This window comes from Nyctereutes procyonoides, unplaced genomic scaffold (genome assembly GCF_905146905.1).
Source record: "Nyctereutes procyonoides isolate TBG_1078 unplaced genomic scaffold, NYPRO_anot_genome, whole genome shotgun sequence".
NCBI lineage: Eukaryota > Metazoa > Chordata > Mammalia > Carnivora > Canidae > Nyctereutes > Nyctereutes procyonoides.
The window spans coordinates 2,298,104-2,309,196 of NW_026575026.1; the positions used below are offsets into that span (position 1 = coordinate 2,298,104).

The 11,093-nt window shown below is 37.8% G+C and overlaps 1 pseudogene; it reads right to left on the reverse strand.

Moving 5' to 3' along the window:
• Positions 1–2,935: 2,935 nt before the first annotated feature.
• On the reverse strand, positions 2,936–3,085 carry LOC129503336 (U1 spliceosomal RNA; annotated as a pseudogene).
• Between the last annotated feature and the right edge of the window lie 8,008 nt (positions 3,086–11,093).

Sequence of the window (11,093 nt, forward strand, 5' to 3'; positions counted from 1 at the left end):
GTCAGAGTTGTTTTTTTTTTTTAGAAGACCTTGTATAAGTCATGTAATTAATTGTCTTGAACCTCATCTTCAAAGTAGGAATAGTTGCCTTCCATGCCCACCTCATAGTACTGAAAAACCCAAATGAGATACAGTACATGACAGCATAAACTACGAGTTAGGCACAGACTAGGGCATGCGCTCTGGAATCATTCTCTGGGTTTGAATCATGATGTTGCCCTTGTTCCCTATGCATGCCTGTCTCTGATACTTCATCTGTAAAATGGGAGGGTAAAGCTAAAGCTCTTGGAAGCAATAAATGAGAAAATCACTGAAAAGCACTTCACACTGTATCTATTATTACCCTAGTTGTGTGGTTTCAGTAGTAAATTGGTTAAGATCTTTTAATTTTCTGAAGAACTTTAACATTGCATGACCCAAGCAAACAATTATTATATTAATATATAAATTTCCGGGATCCCTGGGTGGTGCAGCGGTTTGGCGCCTGCCTTTGGCCCAGGGCGCGATCCTGGAGACCCGGGATCAAATCCCACATTGGGCTCCCGGTGCATGGAGCCTGCTTCTCCCTCTGCCTCTTTCTCTCTCTCTCTCTCTCTCTCTCTCTCTCTCTCTCTCTGTGTGTGTGTGTGTGTGTGTGACTATCATAAATAAATAAAAATGTAAAAATATATATATATATAAATTTCCTGGAAAGACCTCAATGACTAAACAGTTTTATTTATTTTTTGATTAAATGGACTTATAGAAGAAAGGTTGTCTGTGTGGTTTAAAAATATATATATATTTATTTATTTATGTGAGCTAGAGAAAGATCAGGGGGGAGGGTCAGAGGGAGAGAGAGTCCTAAGCAGACTCCATGCTGAGCCAGGAGCCTGAGGTGGAGCTCAGTCTCACGACCCTGAAATCAGAACATAATCCAAAACAAGAGTCGGTTGCTTAACTGACTGCACCACCCAAGTGCCCCCGTCTGTGTTTTTTAATGGTTACATCATAAACCCAAAAATCATAAATGATAAGTATAGAAACAGTATAACTGTCTTTAATAGTCAAATTAAATACCTAGCATTCAAAAGCAAATATGAAGTTAGCTCCAGGAGTGAAACTTGACTTTCAGCCTACTCCTATACTCTAATTTATGAAACAGTTATCCTCTAGACCCCAATTTATTGACTCAAGGATGGTTTAACTTTATCACATGCTAATTGCTCAGCTCCTGTGTGCATCCACTGAGCAAGAGTGGCCTATAGATATCACACAATGCACTGTACATTTTTGGTTAGCAAACCGTAGGGCAAAAAAAAAAAATCTGGTAGCCCATTTTGACAATTCTTGTAATTTGCGGTGATGTTTTCATTACAGTGTGTCACACAGGAAGCCACAAAAAGATTAGACATAGACCAACTCATCCACATTTCTTCCAGCCAGTAATCACATTGACTTCTGTCAGTGACCCAAACTGTCTTGGTGCCTGCTCTTCCGTTTACCAGATAATGTGGCCCCTAAATTCATTGAGAAATGGATGTACCACATAGTCAAAAATGCCATTATCTGTGTTTTATTAGGCTCTGTGATTTGATCTTCCAGAAATATCTAAGCCCACAACAAGATGAATGTCGGGTATGACAAAAATATGCTAGTGGGATTTTGAAAACCACAGAGAAACTCTATAGGAAATATTAGGAAAGAAGAGGGCAAGAAGCAAGTGACCTGGAAAAAAATATATAGATGCCATAAAATTGGATCCATGAGATATCCTCCTTATGGTCTTATAGAATAGATTTTGAAAATCCAGAAATCATGTGGACTTTATCCAAACCTGAATTTTTGAAAAAGCCATAGCTTTTATTGAACTAATAAAAACTAGGTAATATGTTTGCTGATACAATGGAAAGACTGCATTGAAAACTTCGTATTTGGTGGGGTTTTTTTCTCTAGTTCCTAAATTATTTCTTGTGGCTATAAAGGTACCTAATATTCTAAAGAGTAATAAAACCAGTTTCAAACTTTGAGTCTACCTATCAATTAAAGAAGCTCTCTGCAGTATTTTCTTTTAATAATATTTTTGTCATTTCATTTGCTGTTACAAAGCATTTCGGGATTGAGAATTTCTTTCTCCAGATTATTCCTCCTTGATATTTAAAATGGTCTCCCATATTGATTCCAACTCCATTGATACTGTTCTACCATTTCTGTCATAAGCTGCTTTCCCCCCACCCAATAGATAGATAGATAGATAGATAGATAGATAGATAGATAGATAGATATTGAACCATATTGTTCTATACTCTGATATAATCTTAATCACTTCCATAGTTTTATCACTTATATAATATCAGAATGTTGCTTTCTAGCCCCAGCCTCTTTCCAGAGCTACATTTTCAACTGCTGAATGTATAATTATCTATAAATATGCCATATCATCCATAAATTCAACTCTCAATTTGATTAATCAAAAATAACTTAAACTTGTACTTCTATATATTTATTTTATATTTACTATGACTGTAAGTATATATGCACCAAACCGTGTATGCCACTTTTTTCTCCTCACAATTGCATCCTGGATCTCTGCAAACAAAAGGCTTTGTGATTGGACATCTTCTTTTCATTGCCTACCATAGCATCTTTTGTATACTCTATCATCATATTTTATACAATAAAATAATTATTCATTTTCCTGCCGGTGTTCCCAATTACAGTGCAAACTTTATCTGCAATGAGCATTATATTTTGTTAATCTTGCATCCTATCTCTCAAATGGTGCCGAGCACAATGAACAAATTTAATCAGTGTTGACAAATAGATGACTCAGTCATGCAGTTTATAAGACTGACTTCATTATCTTCACCTCTTTTTTTAAGTAGGCACCACGCCCAACATGGGGCTTGAACTCATGACCCTGAGATCAAGCATCACATGCTTTTCCAACTGAGCCAGTGAGCATGTATACAGTCTCCCACTAACAGAAATTATGCAGTCAAGTTCCCCACATTTGGGAAACTTACAGAGGTCAACACAACCTGAGTGCAGTGGATGGGCCTCACCCTGGGAGGTGATCTTGGTATCTCCGTGGCCAAGTGTTTATTATCTTCACCTTCTTCACTATTAGAATTATTTAGTTCGGGTATTTTACAATTACAATGTTCTCCATTTATACTTCCTTTGTTGTCTAAAACACATTTTATCTAAAGCTGACAGTTCATAATTACATCATTGGTGAATTGCTTGTAGAAGTTAGGAAAATGATGATGTATATTGTTGTGATTTTCAGTGTCATGGTTTAGAATGGAAAACAGGCAAGAATTAATTCCTTTTTACTGTCTCAAAGATGTATAAATATAAGGAGATCTCTGATTCCTTCAATGACTTGCAACCTCTCACCAACCATGTGCATCCAGCCTCCCTAAGTTGATGTGGAATTCAGAGACGGCATGGTTGATCCTCTGACCCCACTTCCCACCTCATTTAAGAGACATATTTCCTTTTATTAGACATGTCCACAAAACTCTTTCTGTAATCCCAGTTTCAACATTTGAAAACAATAATTTTGTTATTACTTTATTACTTAGGTAATGTATTTTGAATATTATTTAAAGCATTTTGGAGAAGTAGTAATGAATAACATTGTTGCCTGATGAAGATGTAGGAATATCTCCCTATGATTTTTATTCTTAAGAAAATAATTTCCCCAGTGTTAGACTTTTCATTTTGAGTTGCATTTTCCTGGAACTTTTATTCACTCAACAAATACTGAGCAGTGGCTATGTGCCAGGCACTCCTTGTTTTTATAGTTGCTTTTTTTTTTTTAATCTTGCCTGCTCAAAGGTACCAAAACCGTGTTCCCAAAGCACAGATCTGTGTCTGTCCTCTTTTTAAAATCCTCAATAGAGCTACCGTGCTCCAGAACAAGTCCCAAAGGCCCTCCTTTTCCTGCCTCGTCACCCAGTAGCCACACATGACCTCTCACCATTCCTCAATTCTTTTCAATCCATGCGCTTATTTACCTTTGCTCGTTCTGTACTCTCCATTTGAAATTTACTTTGCTTTGATAACACCTCTCTGACCCATTCCCTCTGGGGATAAAATTTCATCAGCCGCAGCCTTAGGTCCCCAAAGCACATCAGTGCATCTATGACCGTATTATGGCTGGTAGTCTGACCATCTCCCATCCTATCCATTTTATTTAATGCTTAGGATGTGAAAGATGCTCAACAAATATCTGAAAGATGTTGAAATATACACTAAATCCAAAATGTGTCATATGTCTTTGCAAGCTTCCTTTGCCTTAGCATTCCAGCAGGCCAGCCCAGTGACCATCCATTTAAAATTACAAAGTAGCAATATATAGGTATATAGATCTATCACAGTCATAGAAAGGGATGTTCCCAAGGAGCCTTAAAAAATCAAAGCAAATGGTTCTGTCTCGTTCCTTGTTTTTTATTACTCAAATCATTGGTCTGTTTTTGTTTGTTTGTTTTGTTTTTGTTTTTTTTTTTTTAAGTTACTTAGCGGGCTCTCTGCTTTTATATTGCTCTTTCATTTGTCTAGTGGTTCTTTTTCTGGCTTCTTTACGGATTCCTATCTATTTTTAACAGTAGGATCTCCATCTATGCTACAGTTACACTTCTCATCTACCATTCCTTTCAGTATCTTTGCAGATGTCAATGACATAAATCTAAAGCTGCACCCTGACCTCTCACCTAAGCTCCCATTCTGTATTTCCAAGTCCTCATATTACTCATATGCCAAACAATATTCACTGCACCTACTTCACGATCAGTATCCCCACTTCAGCTCTTCTTTCCAATTATCACTCTTTGAGATAACTACTATTATCTCAGCTTAACATATTGAAGTTATCTTTATCTCTTTCTTTGTTCTTTATGTCTAACACTATATTTATTCAAAATTCTTTTTACTCTATATTGCCTTGACTCTGAGATCAGCTCATATTACTTTATCTCTCTGCAAGAGCAGTCCAGTTGGTCCTATTTACTCCAGAATCTTCCTTCCTTATTCATTCCGCCTATGGCTGACAAGAATGCTAGCTGTTGTTTGCGAGTAAATTCTAAAATCTCAATGGCTGAAAACACCCAAACACACTCCTGTTACACACCGATGCAGATGTTTCTAGTCAAGCAGCTTCAATTCAGGAATTCAGGCTCTTTCTGTCTCATGGCCCCATTCATATCTAGGTCCTTGGAATGCCTCCGTTTAGAGAGCGGATAGGGAAGACACACCTACTTCTTAACCACTTTGACAGAGGTAACACATATCACTTCCACTCAAATTTCATTGGCCAAACTCTATCATATAGCTTCACATAACCAAAGAAACACTGGGAAATAAATATAGCTATGTCCCGTGGAAGAGCAGAAAATGACTTTTGGCATTGCAGAGCAGTCTCTGTCACTTTCACCTCTCCAAAACATGACACAGACCCAGAAAAAAATATTTTCCAAAAGAATGAAGTCTCAGTCCCTACCCTAAGTGTCCAGACCTTCATAATATGATGCCACTGTTGTTTGGATAAGGAAGAGATTACCGGAGCCCTAATCCAGTTATACCACAAAGAAATATGCCTTTTCTACCCACTCAGGATCTGACCTGGAAATATGATAAGTATTCTTAATTTTTAGGAAATTGTTGAACTAACCAAAGCAACAATACTGCTTCCTGGGTCTGTGGCAATATAGATGATTTTACTTAACATCACAGGACTCTTAAAAAACGGCCCAGCTACATGTTATGAAGAAAAACACCAGTCCATTGACTATCACCTGTGGCCAGTTAACCAGACTACTTCATTTTCAAGCTCATCATTGTGGTGGTCTTGATACTCAGTAACGCCAATTGAGAACAATTGCAGTTAAATCAGCCACACAATGATCTCTAATCTGAGTAAAATAACAGAATCAGTTAAGCACAACCATAGTTTCATTCTTTCCTTCACCTAAGTTAATATAGGAATGTTGTTGAGGTGGGACGCCTGGGTGGCTCAGAAGTTGAGCATCTGCCTTTGGCCCAGGGTATGATCCTGAAGTACCAGGATCCCTGCGTGAGCCTGCTTCTCCCTGTGCCTGTGTCTCTACCTCTCTCTTTCTGTGTCTCTCATGAATAAATAAATAAAATCTTTTAAAAAAAAAGAATTTTGTTGTTGAGGTATTAGATCCAAATCTTAAAACTAGATGAAGACTACCTTACAGATCACATGAACTTGCTTTTCCCTTTACAGAAGAACAAAAGCACAAATCCCAACTACCTGTCACTTAAAAGAGAGAGAGAGAGGAATTATATCACTATTAGCCAAAGATAAAAACATTGCAGCAGGAGATATGCTCCAGCTTGCACATGCTTCAAACTGTCAGTGCTTTCTATATTACACCACCTCTCCTTACAGCATCAACTCCAGAATGCAGTCAAAACAGTGGAGGTTAAGAGGAGATATTCTGAAGGCAAAATGACATATAGCCACTCAGTCACTCAATTGAATGAACAGAATTATAGTTTTTGCAACCTGGAAGGTTGTCACTCAAAGTGACACCTGGCCTTCTGCTCATTGGACAATTTATGCATGTAATATAATAGCCCCTCCTATTGTTGGCAAGAAAAGAGCAGGGATGAAGGCAACTATTGCCTGAACCCCAAACAGCAGGAAAATTTTAGTATTGGGTCCTGTGGTTTGCAATACCAGTGGTGTCACAAGTGAGAATGAAAAGAAAATAATTATAAACACTAATGAGAAGAAAAACAAATACTCCCCCCGCCGCCTTTTTTTTTTCTCAGCTGAGGCATTGTCCATTATTTTTGGTGGAGAGTGGGGAATGAGAACCAAGATGATTTCCCTAACTACACACCCCAGACGAGATGTTACTGTAAACATTTAAGATGGCAGAGGCCAAGATCTATATATGTATACACATTTACATGCCAAATATTTGAAATCAGCTTTGTAAAAGAACTGAAATTTATGTATAGCATACAGCCATAGCTGTTGACTGCAGTAATTGGTACAATAAGGTACCAAACCACTGTCTAATTAATAATGAATAAACAAATTGTTCATTCAGTCAGTGCTTATTGGATGTTTATCATGTCACTCCAGCCTGTTTTAAAATTTACCAAAGCTAAATGCTGTTCTTAGCGCTGGGAATATAGCAGTGGTCATAACAGCAAAACTTGTTGGCCTGATGGAGCTGAAATATACCAGTGGAAGAATCAGAAAAGAGACAAAACCAGTAATAAGATATAGAGCATATTGATAGGTGTTAGTTGCTTTGCAGAAAAAGAATGCAATCAAGTGTCTTAGTCTAGTTTAACTTTGTGCAGGGAAATAGAGATAATGAGGGATTACCATTGTAAATAGAGTGGTCAAGGTGAGGTAAGAGGGTAAGTTTTACCAATATTTGGGAGCAAAGTATTCAAGGCAGAGAGAAAGGCAGTGCGAATGCCTTGAGAAAGGAGTGACTGACATACTCAAGGAAAAGCAAGGAAACCAATGTGGCTAGAGAAAGAGTGTGCAATGGACAAAAGTCAGAGAAGTAGAGGGGAAAGTGACCTCAATTATTTATTTATTTATTATTTGGCTTCCATTTGAGTGACACTGGATGTGAACACAGGTATGACAGGATCTTAGTTAAGTTTTAAGTGGATTACTTTGAATACTGTGTTGAGAACAGACTGAAGGAGGCAGTGGTGGGAACAGTAAAGCCACTTAGGAGGCATTTGCAAAAATGAAGGCAAGAGATGATAGTAGATTGAACCTAGATGGCATCAGAGGAGGTACTGAGTGAGAGAGAAGTGGTAAGTTTCTGGAAATATTTTGAAGATAGTGTTAATAGGATTTTTCTGATGGGATGGGATGAATGTAGTACATGAGGGAAAAGGGGAACCAAGAACATTCTTAGGTTTTCTGGTTGTTTTTTTTGTTATTGTTGTTTTTAATTTTGCTTTTTTTAGAAACTAGAGGTAGGGATAAGTGTGGATAGAGTAAGTTTTAAAGGAAAGTCAAGGGTTCTGCATGATTAGTTTGTTGTATGTGTTAGACATCTGAGTAGAGATGCTAATAAGCAATTGAATGTATGAGTCTAAATTGAGTTTTAGTTGGGAGATACAGGTGAGACTAGTCAATGTGAATGTGACATTAAAAAAAATACTCAAATTATTTATACAACTCAACACCCAAAAAACAATCCAGTAAAAAATGGACAGAAGACGCAAACAGACATTTCTCTAAAGAAGACATACAGATGGGCAACAGACATGAAAAGATGCTCAGCCTTACTCATCATCAGAGAAATGCAAATCAAAACCACAAGGTATCACCTTGCACCTGTCAGAATGGCTAAAGTCAAAACACAAGAAACAACTGTTGGCAAGGATGTGGAAAAAGGAACCCTTGTGCACTCTTGGAAGGAATACAAATTGGTGTGGCCATTATGGAAAACAGTACAGAGATTCCTTAAAAAATTAAAAATAGGGACACCCGGGTGGCTCAGTCAATTGAACATCTGACTTTTGGTTTTGGCTCAGGTCATGAACTCAGAGTTGTGGGATCAAGCCCCACCTCAGGTTCCATGCTCAGTGTGGAGTCTGCTTATCTTCTTCCCTCCCCCAACTTGCGTGCACGCTCTCTCTCTCTCTCTCTCAAAGGAATAAATAACAGCTTTAAAAAAAAGTTAAAAATAGAATTACCGTATAATCCAGTAGTTCCACTACTGGGTATTTACCCAAAGAACAAAAATAGTAATTTGAAAAGATATATGCACCACATTGTTTACTGCAGCATTATTTACAATAGCCAAGATATGGAAGCAACCCAAGTGTTCATCAACAGATGAATGGATAAAGATTATATATATATATATATATATATATATATACATATATAAAATACATATATACATAAATAATGAAATGTTAGTCATCCATAAAAAAAGAATGAAATCTTGACATTTGCAACAGCATGGATGAACTAGAGGGTATAGTGCTAAGTGAAATAAGTTAGAGAAAGATAAATACCATATTATTTCACTCATATATGGAATTTAAGAAATGAAGCAAACTAACAAAGAAAAAAAAGACAAAAAGCCCAACTCTTAACCGTAGAGAACAAACTGATGGTTACAAGAGGGGTGGTGGGTAGGAAATAGGTGAAAGGGATAAAGAGTACACTTACCGTGATGAGACTGAGTAATGTATAGAATTGCTGAATCACCATATTGTACACTTGAAACTAATGTAATACTGTATATTCATTATACTGGAATTTAATTAATTAATTATTTTTTAAAAATATATTCAAATTGAAAAACAGGCAGATGAAGAGAGTGAGTGCAGATAAAGGAGAGTTCCAAGGACAAGGCCTTGGCAAACCTCAATATTAAGAAGATGGGAAGATGCACAGGAATTAGGAATGAGATGAGAGAAATGGCCAGGGTAGTAGGAGGGACATCAGAAGCCAGGTGAGAAACGTATTTCAGAAATGGAGGATTATCAGTATGGCTGGGGCTGCTGAGAGCTGTTACTGAATAGCGACAACAGCAGGTTACTACAGTCAGGTAACCTGGTATCCAGACCAACTTGATGTGTTCTGCAGTTCGGACTACAGATGATATTAATAATCAAAAAGAGAAGTGTTAATAGTAACAAGAGTAATATATTACATCATATTCTTACTATATCCCAGGCATGTTACCATGTTACAATCACAATCTCATTTAATACTATCAAAATCCCAAGTGAGTAAAGATTATTTCTCACCTTTTCCAGAAGATTTCCTAAGGCTCAGAGAGTTCTTATGATTTTCCTGAGGTCACACAACTATTAAGAAGAGGAACTGGGACATAAGACAGGATAAGACACCACACTGTGCTTACAACTGCTATGCCAGAATGGTGCCACTGCATGCTGCAGCCTTTATGATTTCCCACTTTCAAAGAACTTTCAAAACTTTGAGAAAAGACCCTATGTGAAAGAAGGAAAAATAGCAAGTGCAGACCCAGTGACAAAATTTCTTCAAAATTAGACCAACTATTGTAACCTGAATCATGGGCCATATATATATATATATATATATATATATATATATATATAGGACTGCATTCAAAGACAAGTTTATTCCAGAAATCTTGATTTATTATTTTTTTGTCATCATTTCTTAAAAATGAAGTGTATGGTTGTGAGACACAGAGAATACATGGTATTCAACATCAAATGCTTTCTAAATATCCTATTTGAGGAGTTTCCCTCTACCTCAAATTTACAACTGCCTTTCTCATAATGAACAACTCTGGCACTCTGCCCCCTGAAACTCTGATGAATAAATTGTCCCATTTGTGAGGCAGAACAGCATAGTCAGAGCACGGGCTGAGTCACTGAGCCCTGCTCTGGGATCTTTACTACCAGGTGCCTCAGTTTCTTCACCTACAAAATACAATCATGATAGTACCTCACTCTAAGGTTATTGGGTGGATTAAGTAGATTACTATATGGAAGCATTTAGAACATAACACACAGCAGATGCAACCAGAACGTTAGCTGGTGTGTATGGTACAGCATCTCTCTGGTTGCATCATGGGAGTATCCCCAAAGACTGTCCTAATCTTTGTCTGTGTTTCCCCGGGACTCTTCCTATTCACATTATGAAATCTCATACTCGTGGATTCCCCTTCCTTTACTGAGCTGGCCATGACTCCTCTCAGGCACCGTGACCCTCTGGAGTTTCTCTTAGCCTGTCCAAGGAGCACCACTTGTCAGCCTTCTGAGGCAGTCCAAGCCTCCTGCAGAGTCCGTGTTGATGATAATATAAGGAAAAAGGTGTGTTCACTTAATTCTCTCCCTGGGGGAGCTGACAGCCTCTAGAAGCCCTTTCTGAAACCACAAAAACAAAGATAGATTCATCTCTTGCCCTCCCCCTGCCCAAATTTCGGAGCAGTCTTTGTGCCCTGAGGTCTGCAAAACCCTGGTGAGTGGGCAGCTAGAGAACCAAAGCAACTCTGCATATACTCACCCTGCCTGTCCTGAAACAAACAAGGAGGCGAGTCTCCAACCTGATTATAACCAGCTTCTTCAGGATCTGCATTTGCTTGTCC